The sequence below is a fragment of the Orcinus orca genome, chromosome 12, assembly GCF_937001465.1.
Source record: "Orcinus orca chromosome 12, mOrcOrc1.1, whole genome shotgun sequence".
NCBI lineage: Eukaryota > Metazoa > Chordata > Mammalia > Artiodactyla > Delphinidae > Orcinus > Orcinus orca.
Genome location: NC_064570.1, coordinates 50,047,987 through 50,069,743, shown reverse-complemented (window position 1 = coordinate 50,069,743; position 21,757 = coordinate 50,047,987). Strand labels below are relative to the sequence as shown.

The window sequence follows — 21,757 nt, the reverse complement described above, 5'->3', positions numbered from 1 at the left end:
GTTATACCTGGCTGGTCGCTCTTTCGGAACCCAGGAAGAACAGACTTGAGTGTGTGGTTGTAGACAAGCACCCACAGTGAATGCAGAAGACTTTTAAGACTTGCACTCCTGTGAAGTGTAATTATTCTTCGGGATGGGACTCTCTGAACTGCCTGTTCTCTCCAGGCTGCAAAGCAGACGTAAGTGATGTTCCTTGCACTCTTCACTCCCGGAGGAAAAAGGAGATACCGCCTTTCTTTCTTTCTTTGTTGGTTTGGCGTACGCCGTTTATTCCCTAGCCACGGAAGCGAGTGCCTACCAGCTTCATTTAGGTTAAATATAGGGCTCATCCTAAACACCTTGTTTTCCAGATGTGAGGGGCAGGCCCAGCAGGCTGTGACGTGTCCTGGTGAGTGGAAGTGATGGGGAAGCATGTGCTAAGAAGGCCACAGCACCCAGCCCCGTGTGCTGGTGGGAGATGCTTTTTCATCCCAGAAGTCATGTGGAAGTCTTTGTATCTAGTTGGAAGAACTCAGAAACATCTCTTTTCTTAGTCGTTTGACTAGTAATATTTTTGAAAGAGGTTGGAATTTTTAAAAATGAAAATTTTGCATTCTGCATGTAAACAGAGATGTCCTAAGAGACCTAAAAGAAAATACATGAGGTGTTCGTGAGATAATGCATTTATCCTATTTAACTTCATACCTTCCAGTTAGGTTTTTGTTGTGCAGATGATGAGTGACTCCTTCAGAAGATGTTAAGGAGTGGGGTTATTTCTTTTCTGAAGAGACAGTTTTCAGGGCAGACTTTTGATATTCTCTTTTTCCCTTCTTCCTGGATGTTAAGATAGGAAAGCCACGTCTGATCCCCAAAAAGCAGTGCAGTAGATCAAACCACCCCTCGAACTGTTATTCACCACCTGTGTGAGGTGTATCTGCCAGCCCAGTACTCCTGACTCTTAGTAGCGAGCCCACCCTTCTTGGCAGCCCCACTGTAGGTACCTAACATTCCCCCGTTCATCTCACCCGGGCCCTGTTTCCTTAGGGATTTTCTAGGGGAGGACTAATCCGAGAAGCAAATTAATGCTGAATTGATGACGGAACCTCTGAGTTCCGGAACTGAATGCCTTGGATGTCGTCTGACTTATCCCTTTATTTTCTGGGTGAGGAAATTGAGGATGAGAGATGTGAAGCACACAGGGAGGCTACCTTTAGTCGTGCGCTGCCTCAGTAGTCACCACAGTCACTTTTCCAGAGGACAGCCCTCTGCACCGTCTCATGGGGGTCTGTGCACCTGCCGGTACCTGCCTGGACAGGTTCCTCAGTTCAGACAGCCCTGCATTACTCTCTAGGGAGGAACAAGGTGTTTTATTTCACTGTGGCCAGTGTGAAGGCATTCTGTGGAAATGCACCTGTGGGAGACCTGCAGGCAGCCCAAATGCTGCCTTATAAACCTCCGGACCTTGAAGAATGACTGCCTGGTGGCAGCCCTATAATCAGGAGTTACGGGGCCTGAGTTTTCTTAAGCAGTTGTAACTTGGAGGCCTGTGACTTTGGGAGAGAGTTCCACTGCATGCAGTGTTTCCAAGAATTCGTTACTTTGTGCCAGAGGAGTGGGCACAGTTAGCTGGAACAGTGGCTTTAACTGGCAGCGGTTTGCTGCAAGGGAAGCTCACGGTTCCATCAGTCTTAATGCTGAGCGGCCCATACGTTGCATGCTACTGAGTAGACTTGGATATCTTTTATTGAGAATTAAGCCCCCAAAGCAGCTTTCTGTTAACTATTAAAGTCTGATGGATAATGCTAAGCTCTATTGTAGGCATTGGAGAAATTTGGTAGTCTTTGGAACAAGCAGTTTCTTTGGCTTTGGCCTTGAGAGCAAAAGTGCCACTTCTAGTCACTTTTAATGTTACCAGGAACTTTCAGACTCAGTACTGATTATTGACAGGTTTGTAGCAAATGGGATTTCTAATGTGGTGGTGAATTAATCTACATGTGCCTTAAAGGTGAACTAAAAATACAGCAAATTATCTGAATAAAACTTACGTGAACATAATTTTTTTTAGTCACACAAATTGTTGGAAGCTCTGGTCCCTCCCCAGCAGGTTGCTGGCACTGGTGCTAGCTTCTGTAGCTTGGGCCAGGGTCTGGGTCTTACCCCAGGGCTCACGTGACATGGTCATTTAGGGACAGGACAATGGGAATGTGCTGTCTGGGTCACAGCCACTATTATTCATCTGCTTTCACTCAGCCAATGTGGTGATGCGTGGAAGACCAAGAAGTGGGCATTGCCTTTATGAGTATACAGTGTACTGAATGATAGGGATGTGCACAGAATGTTGCCCCTTTTCTTTGGAGGCTGCACTGAGGAAGCCCGCTGTGGGCCCAGCGTCTATCTTGCCTGGAAAGAAGGGAAGTCTTGCTGAGCTGTGCATCCTGGCATGTATTTCTGCCCATCCTTCATTATTTTCACCTCTGATAATGACACTTCTGACAGTACAGTGTGTTGCTGGAGTTCACTTTCTTTTGTTGATGAAAGTATTACAGTAATCAAAGAATTCTTTGCAGAACTTTTGCAACCCTCAAGGAGAAGTGATAAAACACAGACCCCGCTTGATAGATTGCAGGGTACGGGGAGGAGGGAGTTGTCCTTCCTTTCATTTTGGCTTGGCTGTTTGTGTAGCTGTGAAAAAACACTGAGTCTGCTTTTTGTAAAGGAGATAGCTTGGCTCATCCCTACCATGCAGAGTGTCGGGTGAATTAATGAGTGGAAGGCACATAATAATATGTGGCACTTATGTAGTCTTTTGATGATTTCACCTAGAATCTTGCCATCTGGAAACTTGCATTTACTAGGACGCAGAGCCAATTTTGGCTGATACTGAGTCCAATGTGTACTTAAAAGTGGTTTAGATTTTCATTTGGCTAAAACCTAGGAGGCTGTAGACTAATAGAATAATAATAATGATAGCTTTTCCTAAGAAGCCCTGAATAGCCTCAGAAGCACTCTAATGGGAGGTAAAAGGCAGGAATCTTACTCTGTTTCATAGCAATGAAATAGAAACTTGGTAGCCTGCACAGGGTCATAGAGCTGTCCCTTTTGAAATGAGAAGTTGAATTCACGATCCCGATGGCTTTGACTCTTGGCTTTGCCCCCAAGCATTGCTGTCTCCAGAGTTTCCAGACCATGAAGAATCTTTGCCGTTTTATTTTCCCAGTCCTCTGGAGTGAAGGTTTCCCACCTGGAGTTTGAATTCTGCTGAAGGTGCCTACATCCAAGCCTGATAGATCTCACACTGGGTCGGGGTTCACGGGTCACTTGGCCTGGGGACCGGCTGCTGACTGTTGAGTTTGGAGCCCAGCTGGCAGTGCATCCATGACTCTCTCACTCTCCGGGAGGGCCCTCTGCACTTCTCAGCACTTCAGCAGGGTATGGCTGCGCTCTTTTTCCCAAGTCAGCTGAGAGCCTCTGCAAGGTGTGCCACCTGTTCTCCCCCGATTTAGAGATGCCTTTCACCTCCCATTAGAGTGCTTCTAAGGGCGACTTAGGAAAAGCTATCGTTATTGTTTATTATTCTGTTAGTCTACAGTCTCCTTGGTTTTAGCCAAATGAAAATCTAAACTGCTTTAAATACGCGTTTGATTTGGTATCATCCCGAGTAGGCTTGCACAGAGCGATGGAGTGTGCTGCCCCAGGCATCCATGTCCCTTATTCTGGCCGCTGCCCTCATGCATCCTTTAGGGGTACATGGGAGAGAACTGAGGGGCACAGGCCTAAGTTTGCTTCCACCTCATTCCCATCCCACATTCTCAGCAGGCTCCTTGCCTTATTATTGTCGGTCTAAAAACCAACATAGATCTGCCGTTTCCCGGGTGGACTCAAGCCTACGGAAGAGCAAAGACCACGTTTCCCTAAAGGTGTTAATTTCAAATTTAAGTTTGTTTATGCTCCTCTTATACCACAGTGGCAACTTAGAAAGACATATGCAGTGTGAAAGGCTGAAACCTGAGGGCAAAGGATGAGATAGTAGTTGACAGGTGCCGGTTAGGCCACACATATGGCTCTTGAGTTTCACAGCAGCTGAAAAGAAAAGGGACTTAAGATCAGCTTCCAAATTTGTAATTGCCTTTAAATAAAAACAGATCCGTTTCGCAGAAGAAGCATGGCTTTTTCTGTTACTGAGGAACTTTTTTCCCTAAGGACGTCATAAAGAGAACACTGATCTAATAGGTGACATTCTCCTATTTGAAACTTAGTTCTCAAAGGTAATGAGCCAGTCCATTTGTTTTGAGTGTTCTTTCCTCACTGGTGTATTTGTGTGTCTGTCTGTCTAGCCTGGTAAATCCGTTTCTGACATACCAGGAGTTTGGTTGGGTGTGTGTGGATCCAGACTTCGGTAGTGACTAGGACTTACAGACGAAGCCGTATGGTTCAGGTTCTTTGGGAAAGTCCTTGGAGTAGCCCAGGACGGGAAACTGAGGCTGGTGGGAAGACTGAGGAGTGAGAAGAGGCGGGCTGAAGGCAGATGTCTCAGTATAGGGGATTGCATCGACCAAGAAGAAGTCCAGGGACTTAGCAGAAGGGGAATGCCGGGGAACAGTTGGTGGAGTCTAGCCTCTGGCAGGACCTGGGCTGTGAGACCAGACTGGTTGTCAGGACGCAGGCCTCAGGGAAGGGACCAGGGAATCGGCAAGGAAAGCATGTTCAAGTTCACTGAGGACTGTCCTCGTGATGAACCTGAAGAGAAGATGATTCCTTTTTTAGTTGCTGAAGAAACTGAAGCTCAGAGCTGGGTCTGGCCCCAGATTTGTTCAGTGTGCGTTTGGTGCACCCAGTCTGGCTCCTGAGCGGCAGTGAGTGCAGGCCCAGTCTGCCCCCTCCGCCTCCTGGCTCTCCCTTCTCTGTCAGAGGTCCCTGTTATTTAGAACAGTTGCTCAGGGCTGGAATAAGCCTCTGGGTGACAGATGAAGGGATCCTGAGACTGCTTCTCTCTGGGCAAAGTTGGTCCCAGAACTGCTCAAGGGAGTGAGTTAGTTCCAGGGAAAGGCGGCAGATACAGGGGTTGAGGGGGGTGGGGCGCCAGGCGGCACCCGGGGCTCTGTGTGCCCACTGGCGGTGCACGTATCATGCTGATTCTTACAAAAATGTATACGTGTGTACACACAGACACACACACACACAAGTTCCGCAGCTTGCCTTTGAAGTGAAAGCTGGGGCTCGGTGCTGTCCTTGTTTTTCCTCCCCTCCATTTTGGGCCAATCCATGTTCCTGCGAACAGACAAGGCATTGTTGAAAGTACAGTGTGCTGTCCTGCTTTTGCATTGTCATCAGAAACCCTTGACGAAACGTTTAATTTCTCTCTGAGGTTATCTGAACTTAGTCGACTTGCCTGATGGTACATTGGGTTCTGGAACCTGGAGCTTTCTTTTTGCCCACCCCTGTTTCGTTCAGTCATAGAACACAGAGATATTTTTATAGAAAACTTAAGGATTCCTGCACTAGGAGATGACTCAGACCAGTGTTTCCAAACTAGTAATACTAACTGGGATACAGGCTGGAGAAGGGCTTCGCCTTCTCTTCCCTGCTCTAGCTTTTCACCGGTCTAGCTGTCTGTCCTGTTACCCTGTTTGCAGTAGGGCCAAAGGGACCTGTCTCCTAAGTGTAAGGTTCCATTTAAAAGTGAAGATACTTTTTAAGGCTACTTTAACAGTTAAAAGCTTTTAAGTTCTTGTGACAATCTGCTAACCAGCTGCATTGCCTGTGACCTCATTTAAGAACGTTTTGTGTCATCATCTTTTGATAAATTCAACAAAGGTAGAGATGATAGGTGTGAGTTAAGTAGTTAAATTGCTTTTGAACTGTACATTTAAAAAAAATTCCATTCACTTTTTCCCCTCGTTTGGGCTTACTCTTTTTGCAAGTGTGCTGATTCATCGGCATGGACCATGGACTGGATATCATAGTATTTTTTTAAGCTGGACTGTATGAAAACTTAAGATTTACAAAAAAAAAATTAAAACCCCACATAACTGAGGTTGTTGTACAATTACATTTATTTAATCAGCTGTTACATTAAAAAAAATCAGATTTCAGAAATGCAGTTAGAGTCAACTTTACAAGAATGCATTTGTTATACAAAATGAGATGTGCATGCACAGACCCAGACCCAGTTTTCCCTTCTTGCCTGTGGTCAGCACTGCTGCTGCTTTATACCCCCCAGCCTCCCGCTTTCCCCTGCCCTAAGAGGCAGAGGCGAAGAAGAGACTAGAACGTCAGGGCACACGGAGACTGTCCTTGTGGTGGGTGGAGATGAAGCGTCCTGCTGGCGGGGAGGCAGCGGTCTGGGCTGGGGAAACAAGCCAGCTCCATGGCGCCTTATGCTTGCGCTCGAAGCCTCCGCGGGGTGCTTTCTGCCCGGCTGGGGTGATTTTCTGCACCTAGGTGGAAGAAAGAAAGGGAGTTTGCTCTGGTGTGACTGGAAAATGAAAAAGCTTGAAGGGATGCTGACAGTTTTTGATGGGAAGTCATGACAGTATCTTAGTTCCTTAACATTTTTTAGGTAAACATAGTGTTGTAGGTTCCGCAGTAGAATAGTTAAAACTTGAAATCCCTGAGGATCATTCCTAAGACAAAAGAGCCAACAATGTTTTTGGTCCCGTGGGGTGGGGTGGTTTGATCGGGGCGCGTTTTGAGGAGAAGGAGGGGGTGGCACCGTGCGCAGTGCCTGGCACCATTCCTGTGGGCCACTCCACATGTAGCCGCTTGCCATGTTCCCGCTTTGCTGAACTTCTTCAGAAAATTACTGTTTTTGAAGAAAGAAAATCTGAGTGGTGGAGAGAAATATAGGCTGTATTTAAGCTGGCCTTTGTAATTTTTCCTGGGCACACACAGCCCATATTTTGGAGCTCCGTGACGTCAGCGCCCCTGCCTGGGGGTCGGGAGTCTTGACCAGTCAGGCCTTGGCTGCCCTGGGCCACACAGACGCATGCCTGAGCCGGGTCCTTGTTTACTTCCTCTTGGTGCTGGGACATGGAGTACTAAGAAGGACCGCACGCCTGCACAAAAGCTCCTGCCAGCACGCTCAGCCCTGCCATTCCTGACTGTCTTGGAAAGCGCTCCATCCTCGAGGCAGGCTTTTGTTCTTCGAGTGCAGGCTTTTTTCCCCAGCTACATACCCTTTTCCAGATTCCAGAGCAGACCCCACGCCCACTCCCCTGCAGTCTAGCCCCCGCGCAGGATCCTCAGCTTCAGCAGCTGTGAACTTTCAGAGCAGGAGGAGGACAGGGTAATAACTTTCTCGGTGCTCTGTGGTGACCTAAATGGGAAGGAAATCCAAAAAAGAGGGGATACATGTATACGTATAGCTGAGTCACTTTGCTGTACAGTAGAAACTAACACAACATTGTAAAGCAGCTATACTCCAATAAAGATTAAAAAAAAAACTTTAATTAGAGGAAAGGAAAGAGGTAATGGATAGACAAAATAGAAGTACTTATTTACAGACTATATTGGCCAAGGATTATGGATAGAGAATTGAGGCTGATGTTTCTGTCAAAATTTTGGATGCCATGTTCACAAATTCTATCATGGTTCAAAAAATGCGCAGCCTTTTCTCATTTTACTCTTGGCATTATTTTGGCTCTTTTATGAGACTCACATTACTGCTTTCAGACTGGAGAGAGTATTAGCGCTCATTCTAGGCCGGCCTCCTCATTCGATAGAATAAACAGAGGCCTGCGACTTGGGGTGGGCACAGAGCACCCAGCTAGTGGGTTAGGCAGAGCCAGCGGGAAACTGAATTCTCACTCCAGGCCTTTCCTTTAGAATAAGTTGCTGCTTGCCTTTGTGACTGTTATAAAGACCTGCCTGGGGCATGGGTGGGGACTGGGGCCTGGGGGCAGGAGAGTTCCTTTTGCCTCTGGAGCATTTAGAGTTTCTCATTCACAGCCCAGGTGTAGCTGGGACTCACTGGGAGCTCTTTCAGAACCTCTATTTTTCTATTTAACTTTGCACCCAGTAGTGAGGGGCGAAGGGTGGTCCATTTACATTCAGGATAACCATACCCATTACAGCTGGGCAGCCCTCCTGAAGCTAAGTACCACGTGAGGGATGTTCTTTATATCTGTTAGAACAGTGTTTCCCAAACTGTATTCCCCTGAAAATAGTAGTAGGCTTCATGATTTGGGCAGTTAGGTTGAACAAAATTTAAGTGATATATTTTATTTTCTTTTCCTCATAGGACTTCTTGAGGCAGTCTCATCACACCCTTTTGGTGGTAAAGTCACTCGGGAGTCAGCTTGAAACCCCAAATTCTGAGTAATCAGAAGGATGAGAACCAAATATGACGTAGCCCTGAAGTTCACTTTTGGGTCAGGCATTCAGGAAGCAGCACATAAAAATTTGCTTGGATACAGTTTCCTCATAGTTCTTTCCTCATAGTTCTTCAGCAGCTTGAAATAACATCTCGAGGTGGCAGTAAACAAAAATCTCAGGTTATCATTTTTCTTTCCATCTGATTGAACAAGTTATTGTCGTGGGGAGGTGAAACAAAACAAAACTTTGTGTTCCTGAAGCCGAGATCTGCATTTCAGTTACTTGTACGTTCCAGTTACTTTGAAAGAAAGAAATAGTGGTATTCTTAAAGAGTTTTATGTACATGTTTTAAAGTTCACCATTGCTGCCTTTTTATTTAGAAAAAAGTTTGGAAAATTGTGGTATCTTGATTCAAAGGAAATACTGCTCAGCAATAAAAAGGAACAGCCGCTGATACAAAACATGGATGACTGTCAAACATGCAGAAGGACATGCTGTTTGATTTCATTTATGTGAAGTTCTAGAAAAGGCAAAACTAGCCCATGGCGACAAAAAGCAGATCAGTGATTACCAGGGGCCATGGGGGTAGAGGACTGACTGCAAAAAGGGCATAAGGGAACTTTCTAGGGACATGAAAACGTTCTGTATAGTTATGGTGGTGGTCACATTGGTGTATTATACATTTGCCACAATTCATCTATCTAGCTGTGTGCTGAAAATGGGTGCATCTTTTGGTGTGCAAATTATACGTCAGTAAAGTTGATTTAAAAAGAAGAGAAAGTTTAGAAAGACTATGATTGGAATTTGTGTAGCTCGAAGAACAAATCGTGCATTTCGGCCAGTTTTTCAGCACTGTAATGTAAGCCTGGCCCTTTGCTTTCACATGTCTTCAGTTATTCCTGTGTTCACGAGGCTGCCCATCTCTTCTGCTTTCCCACTCTTTTTGTGATTTGAGCTTTAGAAATTCTTTCCTTTCAGGAACTTACAGTCCTTGTTAGTAGTCAGCAAAAATGCGTTTTAAATTCACCTGAAATTATTTTTCACCTAGGAGGTCGTGTAAGCATTAGTGGTTTTCTGGAATGGAGGTGTGGTGGAAACATGAGTGTTTGCGTGTGGGAAGAGGGTATGTGTCCTTAGATAATTGTGCCATGGTTCCTCACACCTGTCTAAGCTTCTGTGTGAATAGTAAAAGAAGGTGTCATGAACTTTGCTTCTGGCATTTGTCTGCCACAGCTGGGGCCTAGGGTTGCACATTTGTTGTGGTTTCTGAGTCTCTGAGAAGCCATTTGTTAAGAATGGTCATGCGGCTGGTAATTCAGCGGGTGAGGGGCGAAGGATGGTTCTCAGCGCTTTCACCATTCTCCAGTCCTGAATCTCAATCCCATTAGAAATGAGGGCGTTTTCCTAGTGTGTTCACAGAGGAGTGGATGCATGCCTAGGAATGTATGATTTAGTGGGTAATTTGAACATCTAGGTATCAGGAATACCGTTGAGTGTTTTTAAAGTTCAAGTCCTCCATGTATCATCAAACCGGGCTCTAAGAAAGAATGAACTTGTTCTTAATGGATCATGTTAGCTGGATTTGGTTCAAGTGTTTTTTCTTAGAAGGGAGGATTACGCATTATAGTAACAAGATGTTCTTTTATTTCCTAGTTTATCAAAAGGTGTTGATTGTGAAATAGGGTGTGCAGATATTTTAGATCTTACTGTTTTTAAATAGATGAGTTCAAAAGAGCGAGAAAATGTTGTGTCAGAAGGTGAACTGTGCCAGAGGAGAACTAAATAATTGGGGTTGGGGGAGGGAAAAGTAAATATTCTTTTCCCTTGTTGTGTCTTTCTCTTGGACATCTATTGGTTGTGTGCTTGTGTTGTGTTTTTGTTAACTGGCTTTCTTAAGACTGCGAGGGCAGAGTGGAGAGGTGGTGCAGAGCTGTATGCAGATGTTCTTCCCTCTTTCTGGTTTTTCCCTCCCCAAAAAGTTGTTGGCAAATTAATTTCAAGGGAGCGGGGAGGGAAATGGGCCACTTGAGCTTTTTAGATTGGTGTGAGCTGTGTATTTGTTTACAAAGTGAAAGCAGGTGAAGTTTGTGCAACTTTAGAGAAGAAAGGAGAGTCCCCTTTCTCCTCCTTCCCCTTCTCAGGAGAGTTGTTAGAAAATCGAAAGCTTATTTTATGCCCCTGTGGTTTAGAAGCCAAATAGAGAAAACTGCAGGCGAATGAGTGGAGTTTTGGCTTCTTATTAATAGAATCAAGATGTGAACCAGCCTCCTGACCCCCGGCAGCGCCGTGCAGGTTCCTGGGGCTCCTGTAAGGTGAGCGGCCTCAGCCCCATTTCCCTCCGTGGGCTCGCCTCCCTCTCACGGCCCTTCTTCCCTGGGCTTGGCCCGGCTGATTTTGTACTCCTGCCCCAGACTCTAAGAATGTGCATGGCAGACCGGGGCTCTGCGTCCCTGGTGGTGGCCCCGGGAGCCTCAGGGCCTGGCTGTCCTGTCGCAGTGACCCGGTGGGGGTAGTTCAGCACAGCCAGGCCCTGTCCCGAATCTGGCTTTGTTGGCGCTGGCAGAGACCCAGCTCTTTCCCAACCGCCTCCTGCCTCCCTTGTGCTGCGAGATAAGAACTAAGAACGGGCTTCACCTGAGCGGTTTTGTGCTTGTAGAAACCATTTCGGAACGTGGGTTAGTGGTCTGCACTGTCAGGGAAAGTGTGTGATTTTGGTGGAGACATTTGTGATCCAGAGTATTTTCATGGTGGTTTCCCAAACAACACTAGCAAGAACTAAGAGTTCAGTTTATCCTCTTGGTAATTTAATGTTGTTCTCAAGGAGAATTTTTTTTTTTTTTTTGAGGCGTGACTTCCATCCCTCCCCCTCCCCTCTGCCCCAAGCAGCTGGGTTTTGCAAACCTTTGTTAAGCCACACATTGTTGAGGTCAAAAGCCTGCTGCTTATTTTTGCTGAATTTATGAGAGGTGTGAGCATGTAGTGTTTTTAGGTAGTGCTGTGGAATGCAAATTGAGTTGTCAAGAATACTGGAAGTATTTCTGAAGAAGGAGAGAGGGTGAAAATACTTTCCATTATAACTGTCACCTCTCTAACTCTTCAACTTGAGCTGAATTTAACTATATAGAAAAACTTTGGTGCTTATTATATTGAATTCATTTCCTAAGCACTGTCATTGTTTTATATGAAATACAGCGTAAGTTTCGTTATTAAAAAACTCAACAAATGCTGTTGGGTACGGGGGACGCTTTTGCCCTTTCATTATTTGATGTTTTCTCCGTCTCAGAAACATGTCTTTCTAGAGGGGAGGGCAAGTTTGTTAATGCAATTCCCAAAGACTGGCTATTTACTCTAGGACAGAAAGGCATAGTGAGAGCAGAAACGTCATAGAAATCAGCCTTCTTATTTTCTCCATTCCTAGGACTTCAGGATAAAACCTGCTTTTATGTTTACAGTAACTGCTGTCTAAGGGAGTTTTTGTGCACATGTGAAATCATAATGACCTCTGTAAGACCACATGTTATGAGTGCCTTGCTGGTGTTACCATGCCAAGCTGCCATTTTATCTTGTTAGTGATAAGCTTCATAGTTCTGCTGGAAATAGATTTTGTGTTAAGGCAAAATATAGGGTCAAGTATAGGATATTTCAAGATTCCAGTAAAATAAATATTTTACTTTTTAAATTTTTATTTATTTTTTGCCTGTGCTGCGTGGCTTGCGGGATCTTCGTTCCCCAACCAGGGCTTGAACCTGGGACAAAGCAGTGGAAGCGCCAAGTCCTAACCACTGGACCGCCAGGGAACTCCCTAAAATAAATATTTTAATGGTGGCAGCCTGGTTCTCTGTCATTCTGTCAGACTCTGCCGAGACCCTGGTTCCTTCCTCCTGTCCTTTTTGTTTAAGCTAACCTTTTTGGTTTTTTTCCCCTGCAATGTTCTCTTTTTTTAGAATGCTCCCCAAACTTATAATCTGTCAGTATGTATTATTTTACCGTAAAGGTCAAATGCTTTATTTTCTACATGTCTCCTCTCCATTCCATTATCCCATAGCATTGAAAACATTTTTATAATACCATTTTTGCTATTTTTTATGTATTATTAACAGAACCCTTTGAGAAAGTTGTACTGCCTACTCCAGAAAAATGTGGTTACATAAGACATTTTGCATGCAATTTGCATATAATTTCAGGGGTTTATGAATGCTCTAAGTCCCATCCGTGGACTTCTGGTTAATACCCTGATTTAAAAAAATACATTGCTCAAAGTAAAAGTAGGAATGTGGACTTGGAGATATAGGGGAAAAAAATCCATGTCCAGATTACTTGAGAGTTATGGGTTGATGAACGATGAACATCTCAAGTATGTTTTGTAAGCAGGGAAGCAAAATGTTTGTTTGTGAAGGAGTGGGAAAATTTAAGCAGGAAATGGAAATCTCAGGAGCACTGAGCAGGGCCATTCAGGGGAAAGAGGAGGTCACTGTGCACCTATCTAGAGGCAAAATTATAGGGTGTTTGGGAGAATCTAGAACCCTAGCCTAATCACACATTTTATTTTTTAAAAGATTTGTGGTTAGATGAGTTTGGAATATAATACACCATCACCCTTCAGGATCTTCAAGATGCATACATATCAGCAGGTTGAAGTCCCGGAGGACTCCTGCAGTAAAGAACCCTGTTCTACATGGTTTAATCCACCATCTCCCAGACAGTTTTAGGTCCACGGGATGCTTTCTGCAGAAAACAGTTATCAGCAGAACACATGTTGGAAAGTGAAATACCGGACTAGATAAACGTGTCCTTTCTAAGTTTTAGAGTCTGAGGTGTGGACGGTATCCTGAACCACAATAAGCAGAGAAAATCCCAAAAGATTAGAGAGAAAGTGTCACTGTGGAGGTGGCAGCAGCTAAGTGAGAACATAACTAGGCCATGCAGTTGTCTCTTCACATTGGCCCAAAGGGGACGTGCTAGAATGTGGGTGATGCCGTCGGACTGTGTTGAGAGGCACACAGCCCAGAGGTTGTGCGAGTTCCCACCATGGCTCCCTGAGAAGGGGAGAGCAGACCTGAGAGTGTCCAGTTCCTTTAGAAGCGATGTCACCCATTTAATCCAGAGTCCACCAGGCTGAGACTAGGTAACACACTTAGGTAGAAGAAAATTGCTTGTGACTCTGAGTGTAAAAGACATTTTTCTTTTCAGCTGTGTGGATGCTCACGTAAGAGAAATTGCTTTCTTATTAAACAGAATGATTGTGCTGTGTTTAATGGGATCAGACATCTCCGTGCTGCCTTGTGGTGTTCATACTATTCTGGATAATGATTATGTGAAATTATGGATTCCGTGGGCTAAATTTAAGCCAAGCAGTACAGGACAAAGGGGTGCTTTGATTCTACTGTGCCTTGTTATCAGTCTCCTGGTTAGGTAACCCACGTTTTAATATGTTTCAAGGATTTTTTTTTTAACACAGATATTCTGCAGTATTAATAGGCTTTGGTGGCTCATACTGTACACCTGTATGTGGCTGAGTTCAGCCATACCATGGGTGGTAGCTGGAGAGCTTTTGGGAACAAACCTCATGTTTCCTCTAATTTTTAATAAGCACATAGGTCTGCCTGGCTCTTGAGATGTGTCACAGAGTCCATCACATGCCACCTACTACAGTTCTAAAGAGGTACTAAAATTAGAATTCATGCTTTTTTTTTTTTTTTTTAAGTTAGTGATTCTTCTTCCTTTGCTGAAACTACTCCTGGTCAGCAATATTTGTTAAATAACCTCTTCTAAACCCATAAATTCCGAGCTAGAGTTTGTGAACCTTCAACCTAAAGCAAGAAAGAAAAAACTTAATATAAACAATAGAAACATAATTCCTCTCATAGAGTTTTGAGGTTCCCAATTATTTGGTGAGGCTTGTATTTTCCTTTAAGGATCTGGTTCCCAAGCAGTTGATAATAATTCAGTATTGTGGGTTCTCTCTGCTTTAATTCTTGCCTTCCTCTGGATCCTCCTTTCTTCTATCTCCCCCAATTTAGTGAGGGACCCCACCACCACCTTGCTTCTCTCAGTTTGAAGCAGTCTTTTTGCCCCAGAATTGTGTTCTTCAGTGGATTCTTCATCTTCACTTGATGTGACTCTAATCTTAGTCCAGAAGGGGAAGGGATTGGCTGAATTCTGCTGACTCTTTGCTCCCCAGCTCTGTTGATACGGACACTCGTAGGGTGGGGATGACAGGGGATTACCAAGCAGTTGCTGAGTGATAAACTGAAACTGAGGCAACCACAAGCAGGATGTGCAAAAAAGAGCCCCTGAGACACACTGACCCATTGCTCCGAACCAGCTCTCTGTGCTGGGCCTGCTGGGAAACAGGAGGAAAAATCTAGAGCTTTCTCTTGAGCAAAGTTGTTAAGTACAACATGAGTCAGAAGCGTAATTCCAAAAGGTTTGGGGCATCCGGATTTGGGGGTGGGGTGGGGGAGGAGTGTTACACATTTTCTGGCGACTGACTTACTGGAAATTCACCATCATGGAAACAGAAATTTAGGGAAGGAATTCTGAATATTTTCTGGGAAGGCTCCCATTCATGGAATTGGTTTGGCAGGCAAATGGCTTCCAGGAATGCCAACCAGATTTATATAGCAAGATGAAGATGGTTGATAGTATCTTTTCCTTTTATTGCAACCTGGTGGTGGCTGGAAACCTCCAACCTAGGACAAGGGCCCTCTCTCTCCATCCATGAACCTCCACTTCTTTATTCTTGGCTTTTCACTATGGCCAGGGAGAGATTTCTCAGAGTCTCATCTGTGCACATACTTTTTCTCTCCCTTTTCTTTTTAGATGCAATTAATAGAAAGATTGCTAACAGTTATTATATAAGAAACTTGAGATGTAAACTCGAGATGTAATAAACTCTAATAAATTTGAGTTTATTAGAAAAATTGAATGAGACCTGTTTGCATATTCCTAGATCAGAATAACTTTGCAAGAGTAGGTTGTTTTCTATTTCCTGTCCACCATCTTCCTTTTACCCTGATATTATTCCAGTTAATAAGTAAATGACCCTTCTGAATTGCAACAGGTTTGGGAATGTTCTTTAAAAGCATAACCTTTTTAAATGGGGATTTTCTTTTAAAGAGGGCAGTTTTATATAAAAAGTATAATCCTGCTAGGTACTAACTTTATTGCTTATTTTAGGACCCCCAAATATTTAATTTGTATATATCTGTATGCTCTCAGCTATGTCTAGAATTGTGTGTGTGTGTGTGTTCTAGAATTTGTGTGTGTGTGTGTGTGTAGATATCACAACTAGAGTTTGTGGATTTAAGTTTTGAATTCAGTTATTTTTCCTTTTTTGAATGGTGTTTACTGTTTTGTTTAGGAAGTAGCATAAATATTTTAAGATTATAGGCTTTTCATAATGCTTCTCATAATGATCTTTTATGCAGTATGTGCCTTGCCCTGGAACTCGATGGGAATTTTGTGTTTCTACAAAGATGCTTCTGGTCTTGTCTCTTGGTGATCTGGAACAGAAGCCTTTCCCAAGTTTAATACATTTTTGACTGTATTTCAGTGGGTTTAGTTTTGTAAAACCCTTCTCCCACCCTCGAAAAATAAGTATCTGGGAAGCAAGCTCGCTCCACATCCACCATATGAATTGTTTCTGTTAAGGGCTGTCCCATTTCTTCAGACAGATTCCATCCTCTTCTTTCATCCCATTTATTCTTGACTGTGGTTGTGGATTGTCCCATTTCAAGTTTCCTTTCAGAGTGTAGCCACATTCCAGCAAGATGTCGGGTAGCTGGTTCTTTCCTAAAAGACCCACCTGGCTATACCAGCCCTCTGTTTGGGCAAAAGATTGAGTTGCTGCCTAGCACCACTTGCCCCTAGATATAGCTGTCTTTCCAGGCCTCTGAGGGGTAAGCCATTTACTTACTTACTTAATTTTTTTTCTTTCTTTCTTTCTTATTGAGATATAATGGGCATATAACATTGTAGTTTTAGGTGTACAACATAATGATCTGATATATGTATATTATTTTGAAGTACTACCACAATAAGTTTAGTTAACTTCCATCACCATACATAGTTGCACTTGTTTTTTAAAGCCATTCACTTATTTAAGAGACTACTGACAAAACCTTATTACCTGGGAGGATTAGCTTAACACAAATTGGTACTGCAAAGATGTAAGCCTTTTAAAAGTTTATTCTCTTTCATTATTAAAATATATGTGTTCGTTGAAGAAAATATGAAAGCCATAGATTGCAAAAATGAAGAAAATAAAAATCACCTGTAATACTGCAGTTTATTGTTAACATTTTAGTGTACTTATTTTCTGGTTGTTTGGTTGGCTAGTATTACGTATTATACCTATGGCCTTGAAACCTGGTTTTTCCTGCAAGCCTCAGGGACTTCGTGGTTTGATGTCTTGGTTAATTTTCATAAAAGGGGTGGAATTATTGATACTTTTCCGTGTCATTAACAATCGTTAATGACTTCATTTAAAAAATTAAACATCTTATTTTGAGATAATTGTAGACTCACATGCAGTTGTAAGAAATAATACAGAGAGATCCCATGTGCCATTCCTGGATTCCCCAATGGCAATGTCTTGCAAAACTGTAGTGCACACAGCCAAGTTAGTGACATTGGTAAGTCAAGCTATAGAACATTTCTATCACAAGGATTCCTCCTGTTACTCTTTCTTTTATAGCCATACCCACCTACTTTTATCGTCTCCACCCTGACCCCTGGCAACCACTCATCTGTTCTCCCTTTTTATAATTTAGTCATTTCAAGAATGTTATATTAGTGTATATAAGAACATATATTTCCATTTTACTGGGCTAACTGTCCAATGACTTCATTTTAATGATGGCATAATATTTCATTATCTCACATTGTTTTTCATTGTATGTTTTCACTTAGCATAATGCCCTCCAAATCTATCCATGTTGCTGCAAATGGCAAAATTTCGTTCTTTTTTTTAATGGCTGAGTAGTATTCCATTGTGTATATATACCACATCTTCTTTATCCACTCATCTGTGATGGACACTTAGGTTATTTCCATATCTTGGAAATTGTAAATAATGCTGCTGTTAACATTGGGGTGCAGGTATCTTTTAGAGTTATAGTTAAGTCTTTATGCACATCTCCTTTTATTTCTAAAAGTGGGATTGATGCATCAGACTATGCATAATTTTAAAGCTTTGCTTTTCTTCCTAGTATCTCTCTTTTTTTCTTTCATAAAAACCTGCTAGACTGTTACCAGCAATGCCCATTTCTCATGCCCTTGCCAACACGGAGCATTATTACTTTAAAAAAGTCTTTGTAAATTTCTACCTTACCCCGATAGCAGCGTAAACACAGCTTGACTGTTGACTTTCCAGTCCCACTTGCCTAAGAAAGTTTTTTAGAATAACCAAGTCGCCACCAAGACCTTGTTCTGTGTGAGGTTTGGGAATCGGCTAAAGTGGTTTTGGAGAGCCTCAGAAGACTTGGTCTAAGATAGGTACAAAGAATTATAAGAAATCACTCTGAGTCCACCTGTTTCTATATGTTGTCTTCTGTTGTACCTCATATTCACCTAGAAGAACTAGACAGGACCTTAAGAAAAGAAAAACCTTTGAGATGTGAAGCACTGTTTATAAAAGCTGATAAACAATATAGGAGTATGTGTGTGTGTCTATGTGTGTTATGCCCATTTGAAGCTCTTAGAGATGAGATGAGATTTAAGTATAGACTTAAGGGAGCTGTTAAGTATATAGAGAGGTGAGATGCTTTTCTTTCTCCTTCTTACACTAAAGTATTTTTGTGTTTCTCTCAGTGTGACTAGGCGGTGATTTTCAGGGAATAAGATAAGGTTAAGGATATATATCTACTAAAACCCAGGAAATGTATTTGTGTCTTCTGAGATAAATGACATCTTTGGTTTGAAGATTACTTTCTGGTTGGAATGTGGCAAACTGACGTTCCTTCCAGTGTAAGACTTTTTTCCTTTTTGTGTTTCAAGCTCTATAGTTATTTGTTTTCTTCTTTACTGGTGGTACCATATATAAGATGAATCAGACTGATTTCAGTAAAAATTGTTTTACTCTTAGAATGGCAGATCACTCTTACAGAAGGTTGGGTGATTTCAGAAGAGATTGTGCCCACTAACTCATTTGGTGCTAAATTAATGTGACGAAGACAGACCCCATTCTTACAAATGAATAAAGGAGGCTGGCAGAATCTGCCATTTCTCTTTTTAAAGTTATAAGAAGTTATTCATTTTGCCATTTAAATACCTTATACAGATTCATAGCTGAAGACTAGTAACGAGTGTAACAAAATGAGTAGATCAAGTAAAGTGACATCCATGAAAACTATTCACTTTTTCAGGGATGATAAAGAAAACGTTCTCTTTCCTTGTCATATTTTTCCAATTTATCATGATTCTTAACAGCATTGGTGATCTTAAAATTAAGTACCTAGAACATTCACATGCACTGTGGCCTAGGAAAGAAAATAGAGTATTGAACATCACGTGGTTTGTTCTTATCTCTAGGTATATATAACCTGAGAATGCAGGAAGGGGGCTCTGCTTAATGGGGGAGAGAGGGGTGATCCCTTGGGGAGTTTTGGGTAAAGTACAGCCTTTCCCAAATTGAGTGTGTATCGTCATTTTCCTCACGGCAGTAGGAGGAATCTGGAATCTATCAACTTAATTGAAGCTCAGAGCTTAGTTCTATTTTTGAAATTAAAATTTTTCTCTACATGGTACATTATAGGCAGTTTAAAATTTTTAACAGAATGTTTTGTAATGATCATGAAAATATCTACAGGTCTGAGAACTCCTAGAAGAATCTTTGACTATGAAATTGGCTAGGAATGGTGACTTAAGCTACCCTGAAAGAGTATGATTTGTTTTTGATCAAATGCAAACAGCAGTATCAGACTCTCAGACCATTTTGACTAAAATGATGATGTTTGATTCTAATCTGAGTGGTTATTAGGAGATGATTCAGCGTCATGCAGAAGTAGTTTATTGAGGAGGTCAGAAGGTGCTAGAGGAGATGTATTATATAGATATTTCAGGAAAGTTTTGCTTATGAAAATCTAGAATTATGGTGGATGTAATAAGTAATAAAGAGGAACGGAAAGACAGCAGTACATATCTTGGTGACTAAATGAGGTGAAAATTTTTGGTTTCCTTTGACCTCTTCAGTGAGAGGTTAAATTGTTGTGGATTTTTGTACCTTTGGATGACTATGTGGAAGACTTCCTGACATATTTTTTTGTTCTTGAATTTAGGTAGCATTTAACAGCATCGTGCCTTTGCCTGAAGTGAGTGAATGAATAGTCCTGTTTTAAACTGTATTGGAGTGTGGAGGTTTCACATGATTTATTAGTACATCATGTTTGACATTGACCTATTTGTGAACAAGGAATATTCAGTTCACATTCATTGTTCATTATTGTGTTCGAACAACAAATAAATGTTACAGTTTTAGGGTCTGTGCTTGAACTGAAGTTGAACAACAGCCTGTGACTTCAGCCAGAGAAAACAGTATGTAGTATGAGGTTGAGGTAGGACAGAAAATTATGTTCAAAGGAGAAGTCACAAGATGCAATTATTTTGTAAAATGTGGTACTTTCATATCACTCAAAAGACCGGAGGACTTCCCTGGTGGCGCAGTGGCTAAGAATCCACCTGCCAATGCAGGGGACATGGGTTCGAGCCCTGGTCCGGGAAGATCCCACGTGCCGCGGAGCAACTAAGCCCGTGCGCCACAACTACTGAGCCTGCGCTCTAGAGCCCGTGAGCCACAACTACTGAGCCCACGTGCCACAACTACTGAAGCCAGCGCGCCTAGAGCCTGTGCTCCGTAACAAGAGAAGCCACCGCAATGAGAAGCTCACGCACCGCAACAGAGTAGCCCCCGCTCTCCGCAACTAGAGACAAGTCCGTGCGCAGCAACAAAGACCCAACGCAGCCAAAAAAAAAAGACCAGAAAAAAAGTTTTTTTAATCTTATAATGTGAACATGTGATGCTTGATAATTAATTTGCTTTGCAGATTGTGTTTGGTAAAATGTTTTGGATTTTTTAAATATAAGAATTACAAGTAAATTAAGACAGTTTGTGTCTTAACAAACTTTGGTCCAGGCAAGTTTGGTCTGAAACGGAACAATATAAATTTAAGAGAGGTGGGGCAGGATGGGAACACAGCTAATTTGGTATTAAGGGTTTGAGGACCAGAATTCTGTGATCAAAGCCTCTTTCTTGGTTGTCAATGATGTTCTTCTCAGTTAATGACTAATTGCTGCTCTTGCCTAGAAATCCAGAAACTCTGGAGATGACGAATTCTTTCTGAAACTAATTCCACAGTACATCACCCCTTTTGTTCACTGCCACGGACTGTACCCTGGCTTCTCTTCCCAAGGGCAGTTTGTTGTTGGCACGTCTGTCTGGGAGGGTGGTGTTTTCTGCATAGTAATCAGGCTTCTGCAATTGTGACCTTCCTCCCCCTCGCCTTAAACTCTTTGGGTTCTTGACACACACCTTATAAACTCTTCTGTTCTTGCCACGGGTAGAACAAAAATCAAAAGGAGAACAGGAGAAAAAAAGTTTTCTCAAATTTGATGTGTCTGCATAGTTCTGCCATGCTGTGATTAAGGAAACCCCATTAAAAACTTTCTTCTTCTTCTTGCCAGGAAGCAGCCTTGTGAACAGGCAGGTTCAGAAAGCCAGGGAGCCACAACTTTTTCCAGTGCTTTTACCAGCCAGTCCTACTTCTACCAAGGGTTTAGTGCTCGTTCTGCATGTTTTAAGTAGTTAAAATGTGTATTTTGATCACCATTAGCACCTGCTGATTTGCACAGCTGGCTACTTGGCCACTGTTGTGTGTGATTTTCATTTTTGTTACCCTCTGTGACACCAGGGGGTCAGGATGAGGGTCCCATAAAGATAGCTCAACAGGAGTATATTGAAGAGGCAATGGTAATTCAACCAGCAAGTGTTCATGTTGGGCTTTGTTTTTTGTTTTGCTATGTTTAAAAAACAAATGAACCCCCCCAAGTTACTAGAATATTGAGGGGCAAGGTATTGTCATCGGTTTTCAGACTCATGGAATTTAGAACTGGACTTTTTTTTTATAATTTTTTTTTTTTTAAAGAAGATGTTGGGGGTAGGAGTTTATTAATTAATTTATTTATTTTTGCTGTGTTGGGTCTTTGTTTCTGTGTGAGGGCTTCCTCTAGGTGTGGCAAGCGGGGGCCACTCTTCATCGCGGTGCGCGGGCCTCTCACTGTCGCGGCCTCTCTTGTTGCGGAGCACAGGCTCCAGATGCGCAGGCTCAGCAGCTGTGGCTCACGGGCCCAGTTGCTCCACGGCATGTGGGATCCTCCCAGACCAGGGCTCGAACCCATGTCCCCTGCATTAGCAGGCAGATTCTCAACCGCTGCGCCACCAGGGAAGCCCTAGAACTGGACTTTAATT

General features: G+C 42.7%; 1 protein-coding gene across 1 annotated transcript in view; it reads left to right on the top strand.

Moving 5' to 3' along the window:
- FOXO3 (forkhead box O3) overlaps nucleotides 1-21,757 on the top strand; it is a 119,712-nt gene that overhangs the window by 20,731 nt on the left and 77,224 nt on the right.